A 26,047-nucleotide genomic window follows, 5' to 3' on the forward strand; every position below is an offset into this window, starting at 1 on the left:
AAGATGGAATTTACACTCTCTATTAACTCAGGTGAAATAAACAGTGAGCAGAACTCCTACACTATCCAGTAATTCTTCTTAGCCATTTCAAAAATTAAGCAGAACAATATGCTCCCTTACTGAGCCTCAAGACAATTGTGGTGGGGTTTTTTTTATAAAAATAAAATATTTAGCCATTTTTTGCTAATAATTATGGATTGCACCTCAGGCTGACAAGCCTCATTTACAGATGCATCTCCATGTAAGTCAAAGGATCTACTTCCTATTTTTGGTGGCCTTAAGAAAATAGTACAGGACCTCACATCTTCATGTCATTGATAAGAATTTTCTGGTGCCATAGAAACACATGTGTGAACAGGAAAGATTTTTGAAAATTTTCCAAAGCCTAACCCGCCGGCACATGCATAATGTCCTGAAGCATTTTAAAGCAGGCCAGAGAGTATCTCCTATTTGTCCACTTATTAAGAGCCCTCTTCTCCCTGAGGCCCTTGGAGGCAACCTCTATTAATTGTGGAATGATTTTGACATGATGACTCTCAAGGATATTTGTAATGAAAGAATATTTAGGCCCTTTGAGACATTAGTGAAATATAAGCCATACATGAAAACAACACATTTATAGATATTTACAAATAAGACATTATCTGTGGGAGATAAATTGAGGAATTTTTGTACCCCTGAGTTCATTCCCTTCGAATGCTAGCTTTTAATTATGGATAAAGACCATGAAAAGAATCTGCACTTGATATCCTTTTAGATGAATTAATTCGGGGGAGATAAAAGCTAAGATCAAGTGCAAAAGTGATCTGGATCAAGAATTCTCTCATGAAGAATGGATTGAGAAGTGTAATCAAACAAAAACAATCTCCATTAGTGTAAGATACCAAATGTTTATATTTAATGTTATTCATAGAATATGTATGACTACGGAAAGTATGCTCAAAGTAAATAGTGACAATGATGATACATATATAAAATGTGATTTGAAAAGCAGTCTCAGCATGTGTGATAGGACTCAAAGCATTCAGCAACTCTGACACAAGGTTGCGGAATTTGGCAGAGCTATTCTGCAAGTTTATATGTTCTTATATTAGCTTGCCCCATCATCTATCTGACCTCTTTTTAGACAGATGCAAAATCAGGTTTGTGGGCATTGTGTTGCCTGCTTCTAGGGTATTTATTATGAAGTGTTCATCAAACAGTCAGTTTGGGGGCTGCGAGGAGGATGAGAGAGGTTGAGGTGGGGTAGTTAAAGCTGGCAGAAACATTTCATCTGGAAAAAAAATTAACTAGTGAGGAAGCTAGAATCCCTAAAATATGTTGATAAAATATGGAATGTTAGAATAATTAGACTGGAATTAAAACAGAGAAGATGATCTATAGACTACATTGCCATCCATGTTTGTAATAAGGAAAGAAAAATATCTGTCAAATAAAATAAACTCACACATGTTTTAAGTTAGCTTTGCTGTGGAAATACTTTCTACAGCCATCTAAACCCCTATAACTTTTCTATATACTAAACTCGATTTTCTGTATTTGCACCTAAGAAAAAATCTTCATCCTCATTTTTCCAGACATGCAGAAATAATGACAAGATGTGAGGGATGTGGTTTAATTTGTCTGCGACTTTATTAACTGAACTCACCTGGGAATCATTCAGCAATAACATACTCGGTGCAGGTCATCATTTCTTCTTCACTTGTTTCCACGCATTTGGGGAGAGCTGTCACTCATAGCAGGGACCCCACTGCCCTCCCCTGCAAGGAAGGTTAAGAGCTGCAAAGAGGGTGCTGCCTATTTGCTGCAAGAGCCTCTCTTCCTTAGCCTCCTCAGCAAGCAGCTGCTCTTTGATTTGATTCTAACCCTGGTTTATCAAGGAAGGAGATGCCCTGGGGAACAAACACAGGCACTGGTTACCTGCCACCAGGAAACACCAGCAATCAGCTGGGCTGCCCTGTCCATGTTCCCAGCTAGCTAATCATTCTCATGACAACCAGAAATACAAGTGAGGAGGTGGAGCCCTCTTCCCTGGATGGCTTGTGTATCCCAGTGATGTTTCTTTTTATGAGTTCATAAGAGGTGTTCCCATCCCTGAACATATCCAGCCTCTTCATAGTTCATGGACCTTTGAGGCCTTGCTCACCTGTTCAAACCTTTTGGTCTGATAGCACACATCCCCCACCACTCATGGTAACATTCTCATTCACAGCACTACCTTTCAACTTCTTTCTCCCTTTCCCAGTTCCTTTTTATACAAAGTGCACTGGAATTACCTTCTGGCATAAAACCCTCCTTTCAGGAGAATCCTATTGAACTGGTTAATGGATTATTCAACATTCAAGACCCACCTCCCACCACTTAATTTGTCTTTAAAAATAAATAAGTTCTGGCAAGGAATAAGGAGTTTGCTGTATCACCACCTTAGTCAATGCCTGAAATCTTGCCAGTTTATAAAGAATGAGCAGAGATACTTGCTCTGTCTCTAAACTGAATATGTTATTTGAAGGATGGAGTGAAGGACTATTTCTTTCACTGACAGGTGTTCCTACTGGCAGATGTGTTTTAGACATTGGGTTGTATATGTTCTCAAATCTACCTTTCCTGGAAATAAAAATAGGCTAAAGTACCTCACAGAAAGATTGGCATCCACAAAAAGGTAAATCCCAGATCACATTTACTCAATATCTCATGGGGAAAGGATTAATAGCACCTCTTTGAACCCCAGGTCATGGGTAGCATGGACAGTTTATGGAAAATTTTTGACCTCTGCTGCATGCCCACAAGTGCCTCAGTTTACCAGTTGCTGCCTGAGACTTTAACCACAGCTGGTCTGGCACTCCCCTTTTTCAATGTTAGTGCCCAGTTTTGAGAGCTTAGCTGGATAATTTTAATTTCCCCAGGGCTCAGTTCATGTCTTTAACCGTAGATGTCTATTACCATCTGCGACACTGAAATATTCTGTGGCATTCTGCTGCTCAAGAAAGGCAGAGAACTTATGCCGCACCCATGAACTCTAAGAGGATTCACCCAACACTGTGGGGTGTCTCAAATGTACTAGGTAACTCTATAGGCAGCTGTCAGCAAGCCCCTAAACTTGAACAGTTGCATTATCTTCTACTCTGTTGTATGAATCTTCATCATTGCTTTTACAACCATAGCTTGGTTTGTCCAAGAGTGGATATCTCATTATTGAGGTCTGGGCAAATTTCTTTGCACTTATCCAGAAACACTGCTTGCAAAAAACAACTTTTGCTCAGCCCCCAGCCCAGACAAAGACAAGCTGTCACCTATGGGGATGTGCATCTTGCCACATGAGCATTCCATGTAAGAAAAGATCTCTCAGTGGTCTCTTTTCCCTCTCTCTCTCCCACCCTCTCCCTTTATCCCTGCAGCTGGATCCTAGATACTGATACTGTAACATTTTTCTACCTAGGCTGACTTTTTCTCCTTTTCTGTTTTCATCACCTTCACAGCTGCCACGGGGCTACTCTCCAGAAACCGTGTATAGTTCCAGAGTAGACACTATAAGGGCTGGAACATTTCCACCTTTTCCAACCCCCGCACCGAGTCCCATTATATTGTGCATTTAAACTTCCTTTTGTCTATGCATGTGAAAAGGTTTATCTTGATCTGCTCAAGGCCTGCTACTTTTCTGCACCCAATTTCCTCAACAGATACCTTCTGACCCTGAGCCAGAAGAAAAACAAAAAAAACCCTTCAGCTGAAGTATCAGCCATGCTGCTCCTGTTCCTACTTTCCCACCTCCAAGGAAAGTTTCCATTAAATTTTTTTTTGAGTCCTACTGATACTGGGCCACAGCCACCAATTCCCTCACTGAAAACCCACAGAGGGCTTAAGCCAGGTCCCCACTTTATCTTTTAGGGGCCCCTGAAGCCTGATGTAAGGAGCATTTGCATCTGGGTGCAGTTAGTAAGTTCCTCTGCTGCCTCCTTGTTGGTAGTTGCAGTATTTGCTTTCTCCCAGGTGCATTGAGCAAACAATTTGTTTACCATCTTCTCCCCTTCATCTACTCCTCAGCAAGATGTCAGCTCAGGCACTATATCCCTTTCTTCTTATTTTTTCAGACAAACCCTCTCCCTCCACAGCACTTCTCCCACTGAAGCTAACTGGAGATTGGCCATTCATCCAAGCCAACAGGGACTGCAAAAACTAAGAGCAAAGCCTAATGAAGCTTGGAGAGAACAACCATGTTGTGCCTAATTGCATTCAGGATTTTTCAAGCATTTTCCTTTCTAACTTACACTGCAAGAGCAAATTCATTGGAGGCATGCTCTGGTGACTGATGCACCAGTTAAGCTTACACATAGGTTTCCATCTAGTGCTGCCTTCTGACCTGGACACTTGTGATAGAGAGAGCACACATGCACACTGCCTTAACAGCAGCCACTGCAAAGCTCATGGAAATGGGAAACTTTCTAGTGCTGCCTGTGCAGTTCAGATGAAGTCCCAGAGCAGACATTTACAACTGACATAGCATTGCTCACAATTTACTCTACTTCTTGGTAGGGGTCTGAGATCTTTTTTTCCCTGAAAGATTGTAGGGGAACATGATTTTCTTCCTCCTCTGAGATCTTTAAGTCTGTTTAACTACGAGATTGTCTAGAAACCTGGCAGCAAAAAAATATTACTAAAATGCTACACTTGTCTAACAAGAATACCAGAGAGCTCTGAAGAAATGCTAGGGGTCTGCCAATATCTATTTATGTTGAAGGTGCCCATGGCATTCATAATACACAATAAATAAGAGGAGCCATTCAAAAACACTATAAAATGTTCACAACTTAAAAGTAAATACTAGACAAAATTATTTGCTGCATTATTACTCTCATGCAGAGGTATTTGTAATTGGTGTCATAATCAAAAGTCTTTATTAAATATATACTGGCTTTTTTATAAGATGACCCTCCAAATACAAAATGTTTGTGTTGATCTACTTGAATTGTTTTGCTCTGGAATAAAAATGTTAAGAACTTATTTCCAAAGGATGAGAAATAAGAGGCAGCTACCCCTATTTTTCTTTTTTTTTTTTAATAATGCTTAATTCCTGCTACATGAATTAAGTAGGTAAGGCTGCAAGCAGCTGCTCCCCACCAAAACACTTCACAGTTACGTGATAAAATGTAGGTGATAACATTGCAGTGCTGTAAAACAAGGTTGTAGAAACGTGGGCATGTACTGGTGACAAATTTGCCTTTAAATCATCTTTGCTAATATTTATAGGCATGAAATCTTAAAGCACCTTTAATGTGCCTATAATCCTGCCCATTTGACAGCTTTTACATAATTTTATAGGGAAAGGTGACCTGATCATCCCAGGCTGTTGACAGTGCAGCTGAAATGGCCCTCCAATAAATGAAGCAGGATTATCCAGACACTATGGCAAACAACAGCTCATAATATGCATCAAGAAATTTCCATAGCACATCGGATCTTTGTCTTCAATGACACATGGATCATGACGGGATTTCAAGAACACATTTCCCTAGACACTTGATAAGTTTTAACGTAAAAGTATGGCATAAAAGGCTCCCTTCAGATAGGTTCTGTTTTCCATATTAGAAAGAAATTGCTTTCAATCTGGAAAACTAGAGGCACAGTTTTAAGCTGAATAATCATGTTAACTTATACTGCTTAGTGTAGCTGTGTTCCCTGACACTTTGTATACACTTATGAGTGTATTCAGTTAAAATTATAAAACATTACAAGAATTTTTTTTTTGTTCTGGTAAAAATCACTATTGACAATAAACAAGTCTTGATGAAGGCTGCGATAAAACTATGCAGAAGTTTTTCTGAATCTGTTATGCTTCTGTGTAAAACACCTTACACAAAATGCTAGCTACATGCCTCCTAGGTTTACATGATAATGTCAAGAAAAGGTTTTGATGCCTGCTGCCAATTCATACCAAAGGTACCATGTGCTATAAATTTAGTTTATATTGGGGTAATTATCAGTGACATGGCCAGATTGTATTAATACTTCTGCTCCTATTGCTTAGCCTAGGTACTTTACAATTTGAATGCCACAAAATATCAATACTGATGCTTTATGGCATCATGCCAGAGCAGCCTGAGGACAAGAAAAAGTAGAATTGGTTGACAGTTTTTGTTCAAGCATGGAGTTTGTTTGGTCTCATAAGACATTTATGAGGTCAATTGGATGTCATTTAGAATATCAGGAGAGAAACATATTTAAACTACACACCATGTCCCACTAGGAACACAGAACTCTGTGAGCAAATACTAAAAAGGCAGTGTGAGCACTGCAGACATAAGAAAGAAAAAAAGATTGGGCTAAGGGTGAAAAGAAAGGGATCTTCCCCAGAGTAATAACTGTCCCTTTGACAATCCACAGAAAGAAATTAGGCAAAAAGAAAAACAAAACCACATGCAAACACAAAAAAGCTTTGAAAACATCAAACATTAATTTTCCCTTAAAATAAAGTTTGTACTGATGGTATAGATGCTTACTCAAGACTTAACAGGAGACTGACTCTGAAACACCTAGGGAAAACTCTCAGTATGTGTTTTCCAGGCTTTTCCTTGGTATAGGGATAGCAATAAACACTGATAAAATGGAAAAAAAAAAAAAAAAAAGAGAATATCCCTGCAATGAGTGATGGCATAATTAGACAATCAGTTACTAGACTGGAATTTTCCATCATTAACCTGACATTTGTCCTCCTGGAAAAGTATTGTATCGTTCTGTGTCTCAGTTTTTTCTTCTGTTAAAAATTAAGATGAGTGGTATTTAAGTACATTGTGAGTACTTTGACAGCTCCAGATTCATAAAAACATAGAAAATTGTTAGCAATCACTGTTATAAAAAGACAGTAGTCAAATTCTACTGCTGATTTTTAAAGATCATCTGTTCCAAGTCTTCTACCATGGGCAGGGACACCTGCTCAAAGTGCCATCCATCCTGACCTTGAATATTTTCAATAATAGGGCATCCACAACTGCTCTGGGCTACCTGTTCCAGTACCTCATTATGTTTATAAAAGTTATCCAAAATTTGTGGGGTTTTTTGTTTTGTTTTTCAATTAAATATGTTTAAGAGCTGACTACATCCCTCAGGTTGAGCTCTTAAAATCAACACCAACAAGTATCAACAGAAAACAAAATCACCATATATAAATTGCAAGTTTTCACATAAAATTTAGGAGATTTTCAGCTGTCTTCCTGAAAATAAAGGGCAATGCATTATGGCTGATAAGCTAGAGGCCACCTTACCTACCTGCTTTCTCTATTGTCATGCCTACTTGTGAATACCAACCAACTCTTATTTACATTTCTTCAAACGTATGATTCTGTGGCTTTCTGCAGTACTTTATACAGTACATGTAATGTGCTAAGCAGGTTCCAGCAGAGAACCTTCAAGCTGACTACACATGGGTGATATTCACCCCACCCAGATTTTGTTAGCCAAAGTTAGGTGTCTGATCTCAGTCAGTCTTCTTCTACAATCGAGGGTAAAAGATAGGTACTTCCAGACTCTGACTTTCCCCAACCACCTACGGTGGCTGTTCCAGAAGTGCCAAGAATTGGCTACAAGTGACCCCATAAACAGTGCACCCCCTGACTGTGGAGATGACTTCAGTAAATCTTTTTACAGAATTACAGTGGTATTGCTTGTTGTGGCATTTTTCTGGTATATATAAACATGAAGAGATTTGAGGTCGGGTGTTTAACTTCACTGTCTTAACCTGTTGTATATTTGGACTCTGTCTCCTGTCCAGTGATCTCCACCAGGAGAGATAACCCACTGAAATAAAATATTTCTATGGGATATAGATTTGTATTTTCGCTCTTCCTTATTTGAATAACAGATTTGAGCACAGGTCTTCCTCTTATCAAATGACTGCAAAAAGCATCAAGTTGTCTAGCACCCAAAAAAATCCCCCACAAAACACCCCACAAAAAACCAAAACCAGTTTCAGAAAATCAGAATTGTCCTGACAATGAAAAGAGAAAAAATTTTACATTTTCAAAAAAGTCACACAATGGAAACTATTTTCCCTTACAGTTATGTTTAACACTCTACAGCAATTTATAAGGTATTTCAGTGTTCAGATGCCAGGGAATGTATCTTCTTAGCTGACCTAGCTGCTGGCAATTCTAGTACTAATTAAATAAGCTTCACTGATTTAGCAACATAATGGTAATCCTACAATATGTGGTAAAACCTTTATACCGAAGACTTTGCTGAAGGAATGAAAGTCTCAAAATCACTATGAAACTGACTTTCATAATCAATCGTAAATTTATGACTTTTATTCTTGTTCATTCATGTTTCATATTTAGAAAAAAAAAAAAGATGTTTTATAGTAGATTCAGAAGCTCTAAAAGGATTTTATAGGCTGGTAATCTGCTCTTTTTTTATCTGTGGGAGTGCGTACTGTAAAAAGTGCACAGAGAAGTCCCAAAATATACTGATAAAGATTATTGTAGTTGTCTTCAGATGCTGAGATGTTCATGTTTCTAGCACATTTGGCCATGGTTTGGGGAAACAGTATGCATGATCATTTCCATGAAGTCCACCAAAATATGAAGTCTTTGTGGATATAATCCTTGTCCAAATTCATATGTCACAGAAGTACTTATATGCCTTCAGTGCCTTATATGTCTCACTACTTCAGTGTTCTCAGAACTTGAAGTAGCATTAGTATTATTGTAATGACAAATTACGATGTATTTCAGGGTATTTGCAATCATTTAACCTTTCCTAAAAATTCTTTGTTGCTCTCTTATGTGTTTATTGCTGTTAGGTAAATCATTAATTTAGCAAAGCAGTACAGAAAAGAGGGAGTTCATACTATTATATAAGAAAACAGATGGCAGTGGGGGTGGTATTTATTTTTCTTTTAATAAGGGGTGTAATGATGAAAATATTCAAGCAAGCAGTCAGGGTCACCAGTCTCACCTTTTGCATGGAGAATAAGGAGTGAAACCGGTTAGGAAAGTCATTGACATTGTATTTTAGGTACTATTTTTCCATAGTAGAGAAAATACTTTGGACACTACTTCAGAAGATCTGGCTCTTGTACAAGAAAAATCCAGAATGCTTCAAGTATTGAGGTGGCTAAGGGGAAAGAGTCTCTATCATCACCAGAAGGTGGGGACTCAAGAGTTCAGAGCACAGGACTATCTTTCTGATCTCTGTTTGCACAGTGCCAGAAGAATGTGCCCCTTGATTGCATTTATCTGCCCTAAATTAGGTATCTTCACAAGTAGGACCACCTGTGTAAGATCACCACTCCAGGCTTCTTCTACAATCCACAAAAGAAAACAAACACCTCCGGAGGATACTTCATGATATCTGCTTTTGATGCTCATGTTATGAAAAGATGAATTCTTCTCTGAACATGAAACACAGGCTGTCACTATGCTAAGGCACAGGCTGCTCCTCTGACGAGCGTGCACAGTGCCCGGAACAAGACAGCTCCAGTCCCTGACTATCCCTAGCATGGCAAGATGCTGCTGCAATGGAAATGTTACAGTCCTGAAAGTGCTAAGATCAGACTCCAGTGCTTTGGTAGGTTTTGTAGCAGCAAGTCCTCTGAGAATGGGGGATGATAATTTTTGATTGTGTTAATAAAGGCACTCTATTCTTTGAAGCCAAGATCTGTTGGTAGGGCAAAAAGGAATTTACCAAGACTCCATGATTAACATCTCTAATCTTGAAAACACAGATTATATCACATATTTATTTAACAGCCCTTTCATCACTTTAGTGATGATAGTGTGAAACAAAAAGGCTGGAGAAGACGTCACAGCGCAAAAATAATTATAATTAGGAATTGAAGGGTAGTAAATAAATCATCTTCTCTGTTGCTTTCTTCTTTCCTCTTTCATTTTGGGTATGTTTTCACACACTGGTTCCAGGATTCATTTGCATTCCAAGTGTTCTTATTAAAGCAGCACCATTTATTCTATGATATATACAAGATTTTCTATTTTTAAAATTCTATTTCAAGGCATGAGCTTGGCATACAAAGTCAAATCCCGGGAGTGAGTTCCTTCTTTTTCCTTTAAAAAATAATAGTAAAAAATTTTTCATTTGAACAGTTTTAGGTTGCATGTTTGCAAAAACAGAAGATGGTACTTTCATCCACTTGCTCCTGTATTCTTCCCCATTCTGTAACAGAACATCTGCATAAATGAAAATGAAAAAAGAAAAAATATGAAAGCTTCCTCTTTTTTCCTCCTATTTTAGGTGTTTAAAGTACATATAAATATATCAATGAACATAAGAAAATTCAGTAACCAATATCCAACATAATAATTACTTTTACTGTCTAAACCCTATGCACATATGCAACACAGCACTAACCTGATATATCATAGGGTGCCAGTTAAACTGTGATAGTCTATTTGATGAAAGCCTACATGCTGGAAAGAAATTTTAACCATTAATGTTCAGAAAGATTGCTCTTTGTAGCAGTAGGTGTAAAACAACACAAATACACTTCCTACCAAATAGGAACTTCAGCTACAAAACCACATTCAGATTTACTTGTTAGAACATGACTCCATTGCAAGCTAGCTCCACCTGGAGCTAAAAGGCTATGCTTTTCAAGGATTTAAATGAATGTTAACTTTTACTTACAGTCTGGAGTAATTTTACTACAAATGTATTACACAAATTTCCTTGGAATATAGCAATTTAATCAGGAATATAACCTCCCACACAATCAGGAAAGAAGGAATATGCAAGCAGAAGTTGTCACTATTTGTCCTCTGAGCAGCAAGAGAAAATCCCAGAGTGCCCATACAGATTCAGCTGTCCCTGATAGCTGCTACCACTATTCCACCTTTAGAGACAGATAACTCCACGTGCAAGAGCTAACTTCATTGGCAGCTGCAGAACAGTAACATATTTGTGTCCATTGGGCTTCCATTACCCCAATATCCAAGTACTTCATGAATAAGAAGAAACACTTTTTCCAAAAAACTGCAAAACTGGGAAATATTATCTTGTTTTTTTAAAAAAATAAAAAGTGGTCAACTGGAGTTCACAGTTGATTAAACACCTGCATTTCTGACATAGTGACTATTTTCCACTCACATCAACTTCACCTTGGATTTTTGTTTCTTTACAGTTCTTCAGGTTAGACCCTATCAAATGAGTTATTCTCATCTGCTGTGAAGGTCTGTAGCAAAGTTTGAATAAGCCAGATTCACACAGGTCTATCTGAATGATTTCATAGAAGAGCATTTACCACTATGCAGAGAATAGAAAAAATTTGGTGTTATTTGCAGGAAGAACCATATGTGTTACCATGAAACACCACATATAATTGCATGTGTGTGAGTAAAAAAATCATATTTTAGTGTTAAAAATTATTCTTTAAATTTTTATTGGGCAGATTGCCAAAAAAATAAAAAATAAACTTGCTGACACCATATTTTGGGTTACTTGGGGGAAAAAAGGATGGAACTGATCTCCGCTTTCAGCCAAGAGCCTAAATCTCTATTCAGTTGCAGAAATTATATACCAGGGCCAGAGTTCAACTACACGACTATTTTCTTCTATCAATGGAAATGTATCAACACCTGTGTGATATTGTTTTCATGCTTCAAAGATAGTGAAAAGGTGAAACCTTCTGTGTTAATTCATATTCAGTAGATAATCTGCATTTCATTTTATTACACTTAAATGAAACTTTAAAAATTATCCTTCAAAGCGTACGCCTGGATGAAAATTAAATGCAAATAACAGTCTATATTGGTTTATGGTGTGCACAGTTTTCCTGGGGTTTTAGTAATATTTTTATTCAAGCAAATATCCTAAGCCATAGAGGAGTCCAAATACTTTTAACATGGCTCAGTGTCAAACAGACTAAACAGACAGGAATTAGAAATTCTTTTAGCTGTGAACTTATGAGCAATTGTAAGATCTTATCCTGTACTTGATTGATCCCAAGTACTGAAAAGACTGAGCACTCACTTTTCCCCTTACTTTTTCCCTTAATGCCCAAATAACACAGGCAAGGACTCAGTTCAGAATCCTGACCTATAAGTTTGTAAAATTGCCACTTCCAGTTTCTTGTTCTGAAAAATTGGTAGCGTGGCCAATAGCAATGTCCTGCTGAGCAGTTGGAGGTGTTGTTAAATCAAAGGATATTGCTAATTTTAAACACGTGTCATAACCTTGCTGTAAAATAGTTAGAACAGCACTCACTTCAGATAGCAGAAAATGTAGGAAACTGTTTAAATAAATCCCTTTGGAAATGTGGTACCAGGCTGATGGCAGCAGAAAGAGCAGTGGGAAAATCTTTGTACCAAATACTGTGTTCAAAAGGCTGGATCCGTATTCCTCTTACATCCTTTATCACACACTGTGAAGTTATGTTCCTGAGGGATATCATAACCTGTTCTTTCAGGAGCTACTTAGAATTAAGTGAACAGTTTAAAGTTACCATTGAGCCTTCCCTTACAATGAGTAGACATGAAAACACCAACTCATCTCCCTACCTTCAATGCCCATCCTGGGATGGGTTGAATTGCACTCTGGTTATGCCTCTCCCTCTGCTGATTAGAAAGTGAGCCTTGGAGAGAACTTGAAGTGAGAGCCCTGACTTTTACTTAGCTAATTTTCGGTAAATTAAATCCCGTTCTTGTGTTAATTGTGCTCCTAGCTTCAGGGAAAGTGGAAAGGAAAGGGAAAAGGTAGTTCTGATATAAACAGGATCAAGTCTACATCTTATAAAATTAATAACCAAACACAGCAAGGGCAGCAAAAGTTTTTGGAGCTCTGCAGCTGAATATACTAACTCTGTATTTTGTCCTAGAAGTTTTAATCTTAACTTGTTAAAAGAGTGCAAGGCTGATTGCAGTGGCCGTGAAGCTGAGGCATGGGAGCATTTTCTTTTCAAGAAGTACATAAATTTTTCTTTTACTACAATCTCATTCACTTCAACTGCATGGAAACATCTGAGGCTATCTGTTTTTCACTGGCTTCAAAATGAAGATGAAAGTCAATGGGGCCATCACTCTCAAAAAAAAAAAAATCTACAAAACAGAAAGTGTAAGAATTTTAGCACCAACCTTAAGGAGACATCTTTGTTTCTTTCTTTTGCCTTCTAATGTATACATTTCCTATAGATTGCAATAATATCATTTTTTCCTACAAACTGAATTATACCTTCCAATTCCTTTGGATCGTTTCATAAAGTCGACAAGTCAACTGTACAGCTGAGCATGAATTTGCTCTCTGGGGTTCTCCTCACCTTTGTTGGAAGTCTTTTGGAGTCTTTTCTGCCTACTTTATTTGCCTGACTTAAACTGTAGCTTTTTCCAGAGCAGTGAGTGTTTTATGTCTTTGCAAAGCGTCTGTGGATTATGCCAACTGCACAGTTCTGTATCCTGGGTTCAAGAATATGTTGTTGAGTACATGTTTTTTTAATGAAGCATGAAACATTAGTTTTAGGAAATGTCTTTCAGGAAAATAAGGCAAAAATTGCCGTTGAATTTGTTTGGTACCAGGATTGAAGTCTCCACAAAAAAATATTACCTGCAGTTTCTGTAAGAAGTGGAAATGTCTGTGGTTATAGGAGCAAAACATAAGACCCGAATATTTTCTTGCCCTCTTTCCAGCCTTCTAGGATTTTGGCAGTATGAGACTTCAAAGGGATAAGTGGCTTATATAATCAAAGATAAGAATACAAAAGGAAGGACTGTAAAATGCCCAATCATCTCTTTAAGAATGCATTATGATCAAGTGAAATCAAGGAACAAAATTAATAGGAATAAATATGGTCAGCAAGAAACCTTAGATAAATAATAATAATGCAGTTAGGAGAGAGAATTAGACATAATTGCTGTATTAGTGCATTGCTAATGAAGCTGGAATGAAACCAGCTGGAAGAGATCTATTTGTTACCTATTGGCTCCTGCAGGCTGGAGATAGTAATACGCAAAAACACTGAAGACAGAGGAAAATTTAATGAAAGTAGACTGACCTGCCAAATCAGCAGTAATATAATCTTTTTCAGGTAAGAAAATTTAGTTAATATGACATTACTCTAACATTAGTGAAAGTATTATAGTAGTCATACTATAAGAGCCCACTTTTGCACATTTAAGTGACAGTACCTTTTTTTTTTTTTTGATTGGTTTGTTGGTTGGTTTGGTTTGGCTTGCTTATTTGTTTTAATTAAGAATGTTTTCCTGGATAAGGAGCATGAAAAAAAATAATAGCAATCAGTACTCTGGTAATGAGAATTATTCTTTTCTTCTACTACAATTGAAAAAAATCATCCAGTTCACAGATGCATCTATAAACCTTTATTAACAGCTAAGAAATGGACTAAGTAATTTGACCAAACATACTGTGGGTAGGGTATTTTCTTGTTTCTTGTCATTCAAACTAGCTTTCTCCCCTCTCTCCCTCTTTGTTTCCTTGTCCCCTTCTTTCTAAAAAACTCTTTTTCCCATCTCTGCTAAGCCTGCGGTTACAGGGGAAAAAAAATCCTATTCCCTAACTGATTTTCATTTAGTGCACCAGGAGCCTTAAGCCACTTTGTGTGCAGATTCCCAGTTTCAATTAGAATGGGTTTGCAGACATCAGATGATGTGAAAAATTATCTCATTTGAATCACATGAAACCAAACCACTATGACACTGCTGATGAGGAAAACAGTGGTCTCATCTTTCCTGTGGTGTGCCATCTCTATTAGACTTTGTAAACTGCGGCAGTTTGAAATCTTTAACCAGCCATTACTAATAAGCATATGTTAATTGTAGCAGAGATCATAAGCAGGTCAATTAGGAGGCAAAGACTGGAACAGAATGAAACATTCAGCTGGAGGGAGAATTCAGGGCAGGTGTCGGCCAGCATGCGCTGCCCTGGCAGGAGCTCTAAGCATCTTGGGTAGAGCTCATTTAATGTTTTGATTTGCTGAATTTGCATTTCAGATTTCCATTCCTAATAGACAATATAGTCAGTCTTTGTTAATGAGGACTCTGATTACATGTGCCATTATAATTGGGAATTAGCAGGCCAGCCTTGTTTTGGAGATTAAACCCAAAGTAAATTGGATTAAAGAAAATGCTGCTGAAATCCCTTTCTTTTTTGTTTTCTCAAGCCAAAGGTGAGGAAGACTCCATTTGTTTTGTACATATGGCTCTTACCTTGATTAGCAGGTCTTGTGGTTTGTTTATGCTTTTTGAACATAGCATTTAGCAGTGGTTCCAATATTAAAAGTAAGTATGAAATTACTATGTTTACTTAAAAGATCCAGACAAACTGCCTAGCTTTATTGCTGTGTGCCAATGAATGGAACACCAGGAGAGAATTAAAAGGGTTCTGAAACTTTATTTCTTCTTATAAAGTGAATGTCTCTAAATGTTCAGCTGCCAAGGGTATATCCTTGTGCTTACCACTGACTTTAACTCTTTGTGCATGAGTTTATCCCATCTTCATTTACACCAGTTTGACTCCACTGACTTCAGATGAGTTACTCCACTCTTAAAATGACTAGATTAATATATTATATAGTTCCATAGGTAGATATTTTGAGATTTTTTCAGTCAATTCAGAATCAGGAAAGCAGGGTGAATTATTTCTTTCTATTTGATCTCAGTTATTAGCAGAGAACAAGACAAGTTCTGTCATTGACTAGGTATTAAGTATGATACCTTTTTAGTAGCTGCAGACATATCCAGTCGTAGCTCATCTTTCATGAATATTATTCTTTGGTTATTCATTTAAGTAAAATATAGTTCAAATGCCTCCAAAATTCCAAAATAATTTAGTTGCATAAGCTAGTTATACTCCATTTTTCATTAATAAATTTGCAGAGCAAACTTTTATTTGCAACTGAATACTGACAATAGGTTTGCCCTGAAATTCCAGGAAAAACAGTCCAGCAATTAGAGGACAGCTTATTCCCTGTCATTACATTTTGCATCTGACTAGAAGAAGTAGATCTTCATGTATAGGTCATCAAAGTCAGAAAGAAGAAAAAACTACCACCACAGCAAATCTAATGAGTCAGCAATGTTCTTGCTCTTTCAGGAAACTAAGGAGTGTCAGCCCAATGTTTTTGGGGTTTCATACTTGGTGAATTCATAAATCTCTTAAAATGTCTTTCTGTCCCTTACTTCCTTTGGACAAGCTCCTAATCAGAGTTAGGTGTTGCCCTGGTAACTCAACAAATCTTCAGACATGCATGCATTAAGTATTGAAGTTAAGTTGTATTAGTCCCTGAGGAATCTTTGAGCATCCTCCTTACCTTTCTTCTGCTTCTTAGAAATCAGACTGTAAGACAAGCATGCAAAAACAAAATATAAAGAACTAGCTGCTTCTTCTTTTATTTTTTTTTTTAATTTACTTTTGGGTTTACAGAAGATTGGGGCACATGAGTTATTCAAGAAAACCAGATTTGCTGGAGTCTGAGTATAGAAGGCATTTCCAGGCTGTGGCATGTGAATTGTCCAGAATACATCTTTTGGCAGCCTGAGCTCCAGAGCAGAATAAAATATTGAAGTTTAAATGTCTTCTGTCTTTTCTATCTGTGAGTAGTTTAGATCAGGAAATATTATTTATCCCAGGAAACGATGTGGTGAATCATAGTGAATGCAAATAATCACCTTCTGTGTGTGTCACACACTCTGAACATCCTCGTTCAACATTTACTGCACCTTTTACATCAAATAAGTATCCTTCTCACAACCCTGTCTGATTTTTGAGTATTATCGATTTTACAGAAATACATTTTTCCATCACTTCTCTTTATCCGAAGGAGAGAAAGGGAAAGTGAAACTGCACAAGGAAATTTGCCCAAGGAAATACCAGTGATAACAGTGACCCTGTGCTGGTTACACTCAGTGCAGGTACCACAGTATTACTACCCCTGCATTGCTAGTGTTAGTCTGCCACAGCATGTTTCAAATATGAAGTCCTATTCTTTCAGTGCTACCATAAAAATAGACTTAGCCATGAAACTGATGACAGGTAAAAGACTGGACAAATTAATGTCATTTATCTTTGGCCATATATATCATATGCACAAAAATGTGTTTGAATATGACTGTGTGTGCACCTTTTCATGTGTAGAGACAAAACAAGCAATGGAAGAGCAGAGATTTTTAAAGAAAGATTTAAAAACTTAGCCTTAGATACATGTAATATTCATAACACTATGCTTGGCATTTACAAGACTTGACTCCTTAGACTTAGAAATGTTGACATTGTGGCAAAAGGAGCATATAAAATAGTCCACCTTGAAAAAAAGTGATTATATAGGACAACCCTCTGGAAAACACAGGAATTGTGACAGGACAAAAAGAGCCTCACATGTGGTAGAAAGCCAGGACTGCAACAAAACCTACTGAAAAGCTAAGTACATATTAATTATTATTGCAAAGCAACTTTAAAAAGGCTTGTGTAATTAACCTCAAACTTTTCCTCACCTGATTTTTTTCCTCTGGGCAGAGGCTTTGTCAGGAAGTTCAGCAAATGGTAGATGATTCAGCAACATTTTTACAGTGGAAGAGCCTTTGAACGTTAACTGTAAAAGACCTGATCTTGGAAGATTGTTATTGTTTATGATCCTCTATTGTCCAATGTTTATAAGGGCCTTTTTAGCTAAACATAGGGATACAGAGATTCTATCCCAAATAATTTGCAAGTTAAGGTAGCACTGTTGCTGAAAGCATGACTCTCATCATTCTGCTGAGAAAAGCACCTGCATGATTATCCTTATAGGTCCTTATAGGTATGTAATCACTTGCTAGCCTTTATAAAGGATACAACTTTCAATGGAGATCTCAATATTTAATTAGAGGTAGAGGATGAACATAAGGGGTTTTGCTACTGAAGTTACTGAGACATTCTCTGCTATTAGCTGAGCCATTTTTCTTTCAGATCTTCTCCTTTCTGTTCATTGTTTTCTTACCTTTTGGGCGAGATGTGCTTGAATGTGACAAGAACATGAGTGTGATATGACCTGGTAGTGAGCTCCAAGGTCTAGAACCAAAGAGAAAAAAGACATAAGTAAAAACAAGCTAAGGGAGACCAGACAAATGAACAAGAGAGACTAGGAGAAAATGGCAAGAAGGTTGAGATGAAGGATATCCCTGAATGGCTGATATTGGTGTGTGCAGGGAGCACTTTTCCTTTGTGATGTTACTGCCTGCACTGGTTTTGGATGGGATAGAGTTAATCCTGATATACAATGTGAAGGCAGGGGAGCAGGGAAAGAAATTGGGAAAGGCTGTTAGACCTCACAGTTCCCCTGGGTTCTATATTGACACCAGAGACATCCAGGGGTGACTGTGAGCCAGTTCCTTTTTAAAAGTCGGAAATGTCAATACTGTTAAGACAATGCCCCACAGTGATCTGGCTCCTGCTTGAAGAGTGAGAGAGCTGCACTCAGAATTTCTTCCTCTCAGGGCGTTGCATTGACCCATGAAATCTGATTAGGAGGACTTACCTCCAGGTGGCCTTGATGGTAGAAACTGAATGTAGTTTCTGGTAATACTCAAGACACTTGAAAGTCCAAAAAATGGGAACATATGCCTGTCTGCCTACCTCATAATACTAAACTAATAAGAAGGATCTTAGAATTCATATTTAGAAGAATAAAGCATTTCCTTTCTGGACAGTCTGTTTTGCAGTGTATATTGTTGTACAGTTTAAAGAAGATACACTTATTTTTAATGTGTTTAATAACTGCAATTTATTTCACCAAGTGCAAGCTTGGTCACGGTTACCAAGCTCTTCTTGAGCAAAGTCCCGGAAGGAATTTGATATTCTGGAATTAGTGGGACTGGTTCAGTCCTGACATGGGCAGTTAAGTACACCGCTGGTATTAGTGGTGCTGCTCACACCCTCTCAGGGTTGAAGACAGGCCAACAAAAGCATGAATATTACCAGGTAAATCTCATTTTTTTTCAGAGTACCCGAGGGTGTAGATAATTTGGAAAGAAGAGGAACAAAAGAATTAAAGAGGAGGTTATCAGTACAGAAAATTGAACCTCAGTCAGATTCAATCAACCAAGCAATAGGTTTCCTCACCTCCTTTGATATAGATTGGCTAGCCCAATGCATGGGCCTCTTGAGGTTTCACCATTTAAATTGGTAACTTAGTCTAGCAGGTAATGCACGTGCAATGACTAAGGTTTTCAAAAGGGAATTTGGATTTTCAGTGCCATCACTCCAGACAAGCTCTGTCTGACTTCCACCTTGTTCCTTGACGTTGTTAGTCCCACTAAGGTGCCACTTTGCTGAAAAGTTGACTCAATTGGTTTGACAGGTTCTTCACTTCTATGGTGGTAGAATGGCACAGTTGTATATGGTTCTGGGAGACAGGAGCAATAGGAGATATTTGTTGATAAGTGGATAATTGTTTGTATACTCTTTCACACAGGGAAAACATATGTTTCTGATCTCAGGATATTGTCTTGTATTTGTACAGAGTCCCAACCTCTCTGTTTTCCCCAGACCAATCTGTCTAAATATAACTATCACTGTAAAGACACTTAATTAGGTGTTCTTAGGGGTTTTTGTAAGCTAAGCCAAGTCTCCTTAAATTAGAATGTTAGACCAACATACTTGTTGCCATGCTTCATACATATATATACACTTGACGGTTTTGCCCTATATCTTTCTTTACCAAGACCCATCATAGTTCATCAGTTTACACTTGTGGTTATTATTCTGTTCTGTAACATTGGATTTCTTTCCTTTCACCACCTTAAATTATACATATCTCTGTCCGTGGTAGTTATTCGTACAGAACAAATTATTTATCCAAATACACATCACATATATGACTATATATTTACATTGATATTCATACACCTCAAAGAAAAATCTTGGTATTTATGTTTACACTCAGAATATTGAAATACACATTTTAATGTCTCAATATTCTCTTTTATCATAGTGTCATTCTCCTCAACAATAAAATAAAAGATTTCACAGCAAACACCTGCAGGCAGGGACTGACAAGCAGCAGCACCAAAGGGCTTTCCAGAGCCACCTCCTGTTACTATGAACCATTCATGGGATCAGAGGCTGAGTGCTAGTGACACTTACCTTAGGTCTCCATTGTTATCCACTCCACTTGGTGTAGGAGAGCCCAGAAGTTCCAGGTTGAAGCTCAAGGGACATGTAACAACTGAGGTTCTGGGTCAGGACCTAAATCTTCCCAGAGTCAGCAGATTTTGTATGTTATCTATCCAGATGACTCACCTTGCTAGTTCCTTTGCAACGGTAATTCACGCATGATACTGATGATTCCTTGTTTGGGACCTGCTGGAAAAGAAAAGAAAATAAGGAAAAGCTTGAAAAAGAGCAGCATAATAAGAACTGTACCTTTTGAACCTCACTTTCTGTTAAGTCTCTCATGGAAAGCTCATATACATTTCTGCACTAGGCACACAACACACTGCACTGTATTCAAAGCTGTTGTCAGGTTCTCTGTTTAAGTGTTTTAATCAAAGAACATTGAGTTGGCACTGGAATCAAAGGGATGAATGCTTTTTTTTCACATGAAAATAAAAGAATATCTTTAACCGAGGGGAAAAGTTGCAGAATATATGTGTGATTGCTTGTGTTTGTATATGTGTGTGTATGTGTGTGTGTAGGGGGTAGCAGAGGGTATGACATAGCATATGAAGTCAATAGTGTAGTTGTTATTATTTATACATGAGTAAAGATTACAAATGCAGGCAATAGCTCAGATCTCTCACCCCCTGGATCTGTGAAACCTGTCACTCAGTCTCCTGCGGTGTGTCTTCCTGTCTCCGAGCCATTGGACCACCTGCTGCCATGACTCTCATCTATTGCATAGCCCGAAGGCCTCGATGATAACAGCATTGATTCCAATGTACATCTAATTACTTCTCATAATCTATTCATTTCACAATAGTGTAGTGAAACATCTGTCACATCATAAACTCTTTAGTATCCTTATCAAACCACCAAAACATACTCTGCTGCCAATTGGCAGCTACCTTGCTTTCTCTTCTTATTAATATGATGCAAACATATCTATGTTTTTTTGGTTGCTTTAGATGAATTTCCCTGATGACCAGTGAAAAAGAATTGGGCAAACTGCAATTGTAACATCTACTCACAACTTAGTGAGGTACCATTATTGATGTCGTACAAATATCAGCAAAAACGGCTTTGTTTCTTCCAGAGAGAAAGGCTCTAAATAGGGTCTTTAACATTTATAGCACAGTAATAGATGGCTCCCTTCCTTGGCTCAGTGTGACTGATTCATTTACTAAAATAAGCATCTCAGGGATTATTACATTTGAGCAGTATATTGCATGGAAAGGCCTTTTACCTTTATAGTTTTTACTTTACCTGTGGGTAAATAATGCCCACTCTTCCTCTTTCTTCATGTAAGAAATCAAGAGCAAGGAGACCCATTAGCACATATTTTTATTATCAAACTATAGAGACTCTATCTATCCCAACAGGATCATGAATATACAGTCGCATCTAATAAAGAGGGCTGATTAGTCCACTGGAAGGAACCTCTGATATTCAGGCAATATCACAGAAAATAACCTCTGAATAGTGAGGTGTTGGTTTACCATTACATACTGAATTATGATGAACAACAAATCCCAGGTGAAAGGAGTGATGCATTAGATGCTTATTCCCTTTTATGGTCAGTGTTAGCACAAACTGGTGTATGTTCTTGTTTTAAATCTGCAGTGGAAATTAATTTAGTTTTGATTTGATAGCTGTAGAAAGTGGAGTCCTTTGTGCATCTGCAGAAGGGATACAGCACAAGAAGCTGTTCAGGAACTTCCTCACGACATGTTTCAGACCAGCTTTTGAAGGACCTACTTTTCCATGGCCTTTCAGTAGCTGGTGAGGAAGCTAATTTGGATTCTCTGACAAGGCTATAGTATGTTGCCAGTCACTATAGCTTCTTTTATTATCTGAACATCTGGCAGTAAGGAACTGGACTGCCATCGCCAATTCAGGCCACATTTTGTTAGTTCCTGACCTTGCTGGGATTCACAAGGATGACCTAAAAGTAAAGGAGTCCATATCTCATTAGGAACCCCCAGGACAGCCAGTTCTCTTTTATCCATTTGTCAATATATAATGCAATCCAATATATAATGTAGCCTGAATATTTATCTGCCTCTATTTTCACCACTTGCACATTTTCTGGTTTGGAGTAGATATAACCTGTACACACTTATTTAAAGTTCATGTTTTCACATCCGAAGTCACTATTCTTGCACAATAGGAAGCATACAGAGATTTTAGTGCTCGACATACCTTGCAATAGGCATATGTCTGATGCATAAATCACTTAAAAGTGAATGTTTGACCTATTCGGTCCTTGATGCTGCCTTACGGGAGAAATTTTGCGTTAGAGACCATCCCTCTTCGTTAGTGGTAAAGAAAGAAACATCTAAAGAAAAAGCTTTCAGAGAAGTTCAGCCTCCATAGAAGAGGTCAATGCCAGATTGGGACTGATCTCCTGATACTCCATTCCAAGTACCAAAACTACTTTTATCATGGCTATTGAAGAATTCAATTTGCACCTTTTTCTACCTCACTCACATGAAGTTACAGTCCATAGTTTGTAGAGAAATGGAGAAGCCTTACCTGGCCAGAGAAGAGGGTGGTGTATTTACTCAGCAGTGTAGAGTACAGCCACTGAGACTAACGACCTCTTTGGATTAGCTTGCCCCAGGTCTCTGCTACATGGGTGACATTTGCTGATCATGCTTCTCTTGCTGTGGTTTCACCATGGGCCAAAATTGCTGCATGGACTGAGCAGAGAACATGAGCCTGGAAAAAGACTGTTGGCACTTTCACAGTTATGCTATATCTGTGTAAGGAAACTTCCTTAGCTTCTCTGGTACCTAGGCATTTATATGCCAGGTGGGCAATAATATAATATAAAAGAAGTTAAACTGAAAAGAAAACAAAGATACATAGTGTTTTCCCATAAACTTAGAATATTCATGAACCCTTGGCAAGACAATACTTGTTAGACCAAGAGAATAAAGAATTAAGAATAAAGTAAGATTGAACTACAGTTTTGAGATTTAAAAGAATAATTTGCAGAAGATAGAGGTAATTTAATTTTTGAGATTTTCTTCATAAACTTTATAGCTAAGGTTGATGTTTTTTTCTTTTGAAATGTAAATTGAATTCTCATGCTGCCACATGAAGATAGGACATTAGGATTTTTTAAGTTTCAAGAAAATAGCAGTCAAATCACTTGTAAAATACACAATGTCAGATTTATTGCAAATATTTTCCCATTACATCATCTAAGTTAGGGATTGCAGTTACCAGTCAATGACTTGTGCCAGAGTAGACATATGATCATTAAAAAGAGCTGGAAATTTGAAGCAGGGAGTCTGCAAATAAATTATTTCTCAAAATTTTTTTAAAAATGAAATGTACAGGGAGCTAAGATTAGCATCTATGAGAGTATGGAAAGAAGCTATAATCAGTGCTACATTTGAGAACTGTCCCAAAACAAAGTGGATGAAAGATACCTTGGGTTGATACCTGTATTGAAAGTGGAATTTGGGGAAAAACAAAACAAAACAAAACAAAATACCGCCCATAACATGACAAAAGGAATATTTAATTTCCCAGTTTTAGATGGGAAAAAACCAATTCAAGATTAATCTAGATTAAACTTCAAAATTTTCTTCAGCATAAACAAACAGAGGTATTTTAGGATGTACAATGGCACTGGAGAGGATATAAATATTTGCTTGTTTTTTTGAAATTGAAAGTCAATTTTTAAGTAAAATGAAAAATTTCAAACCAAAAAGATCAAATATTTGTTTTCAAAGTATCAAAATAGCATTTTTAAACATTATCAAAATGTAATCCTTTTTTCTCTTCTGAAACCATAAACTTGACCCAGATTTTTTAATACTTCAAACTCTCCCCAAAGGGAATTTTTCAACGAATTCACTGTCCATCAAAAGTAAGTAGATAAATAAACAAATAGAAATGGTTCAGTGTTATTTCAATGTAAAACTTTGAATTAGGGAGACTTAGAGACCACATAACAGAAAAGCAAGTTGTTAAATATGTGTGCCGGTTTGGACAAATTTGGAAATATATCCTCTGATAGAAGTCAGGTTACAACCACCTCCCCCCACCAGGTTAGGGGAAAAAAGAAATTTTCCTCGAAGGAAAGTGAAAGAGATAAAAACTATTTATTTAGCAACCACAAAGGAAAAGGATAATGATGCTAAATAATAAAACCTCTCGCATTGCTGAGAGAAACCTGGGAAAATTTCAGAGTCCTTCTGTAGATCTCTCTCCCCCTCCTTGGAGCTGGGTCGTCGTGGGCCCTCCTCCAGGGCCAAGGCCTCGGTGGAAAGTCCTCCTGATGTATTCTGATGTTGAAACCGTCCAGCAGAGAAAAAGGGAAAAAAACCTGAAGTCCCCGGAAAACAAAAGTTCAACTCTCCGTCTCTCTCCAGAGAAAAAAGGCTGAAAGCTGGCTGGAAAGCAAGCAGTGCTTCCTCCGCTCTCTACCGCAGAAAGCAAAACGCAGAGAAGTCTGTGTATCTGTGTCCTTGAAAACAAACTGTAAACTGCTTTGAAAGTTTTGCTGGGTTTTTTTCCTCTCTCCCCTCTCAGGCTCAGTTTAAAGGCACAGAAAGGCACAAAATTAGTTTCGTGGCATAGAGCAGAGATAGGGGATACACATCATAAAGTCACCCCAAGACATTATGTCTTACAGCAGAGTAGCACCATGAGTTAACCTTGGATAAGGTTCAAATTCCCACCAAGCTGCTCACTCACTACCTCTCCCAAACAGGGCAAAGGGAGAAAACAGGATGAAAAAGCTTGTGGGTTGAGATAAATACAGTCAGAAGAGTTACCAATTATAATCATGAGCAAAACACATTTGGCTTTGGGAAAATTAATTTCTAGACATTTAAAATAGATCTGGGTAGTGAGGAACAAAGCCAAAAAGTAATACACCACCTCTCTTCCACTCCCTTTTTTCTCACACTCAGTTTTACTCCCTTGTTCCCAGCTCCTCCACCCCCCCACTGAGTGGGAATGAGGGATGAAACCAGTCCATAACAGCTCCTCTCTTCTACTCCTTCCTCCATATGCTTTTCCCTTTCTCCTGCATGGGTCCTCTCTGTGGGTTACATTCCTTCAAGGTCTGCTCCAGCATGGGCTCCACAAGGGCTGCATTCCTTTGGGATAAACTTGATTCTCTATGTGAGCTCTTCCACAGGTCCCAGTTCCTTGAAGAAATATTCACCTGCTCCAGCATAGGGTTCTCCACTGCTCTAGGAGGGAAGTAGCTGTTCTGGTGTTTTTGACACAGGCTGCAGGGAAATATTTGCTGTGAAAGCTGGAGCACTTCATCCTCCTCCTACTCCTCTGACTGAGAAAAAAATCCAAGTGTTTGCACTGCTATTTCCCCCTTATTTCCCTCTTTCTCTGCCTGTGTGGAGTGTTTTCCACCTTTTAAAAAGATTTTCCCTGAGATGCCCCACTGTGGCTGAGGGGTTCAGCTGTGCCCTGTGGTGGGTTGCCCTTGCCATCTACACCCAGTACAAATCAGATGCGGCTTCTGAGTCCCAAATATTTTGTATTTTATGTTCTTTTCTTTTAGCTTGGAGCTCCAATGACTAGGATAATTTTTACATGGCCACAGACTTAATGCAGTAAGGACACATACTACAACTAAAAACCCTACTATTTCGTGCGGGTTGCATCATTTCTAAATCAGTGATAATGGACAGAAAAAGGGATAACTTCTGTAGTTTGTTTCAAATATTTCCATCAGAGACTAAGTAAATAGAGACATTATATACTGATTTAAAGCAGAAGAGCTCTGTTGAAGCCACCTGAGCTATGCTGATCTACCACAGCCAAGGAATTCAGGTGAACTCAGTGAACAAAAAATACCCGACTCTTCTCGTGCAACCTCATGGGTATGATACCATGACACCATCAACAGTGCAGTTCATACATGTACAGCTCTAGCAGCTACAGAGAGAGGGGGAAAGGAGGCATGCAGGCAGTGAAAACA

General features: G+C 38.0%; 3 long non-coding RNA genes across 3 annotated transcripts in view; 1 reads left to right on the forward strand and 2 right to left on the reverse strand.

Annotated features, from left to right (window-relative positions):
- Positions 1–26,047, forward strand: part of LOC120410047 — a 180,081-nt gene that overhangs the window by 25,592 nt on the left and 128,442 nt on the right. The gene's annotated exons all lie outside the window — the stretch shown is intronic.
- Positions 9,746–20,286, reverse strand: LOC120410053. Its single transcript, XR_005602004.1, has 3 exons — positions 20,227–20,286; positions 17,927–17,997; positions 9,746–10,175 (listed from the first exon to the last, which is right to left on the reverse strand). It is a non-coding gene; the product is annotated as an uncharacterized LOC120410053 (long non-coding RNA).
- The window catches only part of LOC109146034, a 78,425-nt gene continuing 74,999 nt past the window's right edge, over positions 22,622–26,047 (reverse strand). The window contains exon 3 of the long non-coding RNA XR_002047795.3: positions 22,622–22,784. This is a non-coding gene — a long non-coding RNA (uncharacterized LOC109146034). The remainder of the gene's footprint in view (positions 22,785–26,047) is intronic.

Source organism: Corvus cornix, chromosome 1 (assembly GCF_000738735.6).
Source record: "Corvus cornix cornix isolate S_Up_H32 chromosome 1, ASM73873v5, whole genome shotgun sequence".
Lineage (NCBI taxonomy): Eukaryota > Metazoa > Chordata > Aves > Passeriformes > Corvidae > Corvus > Corvus cornix.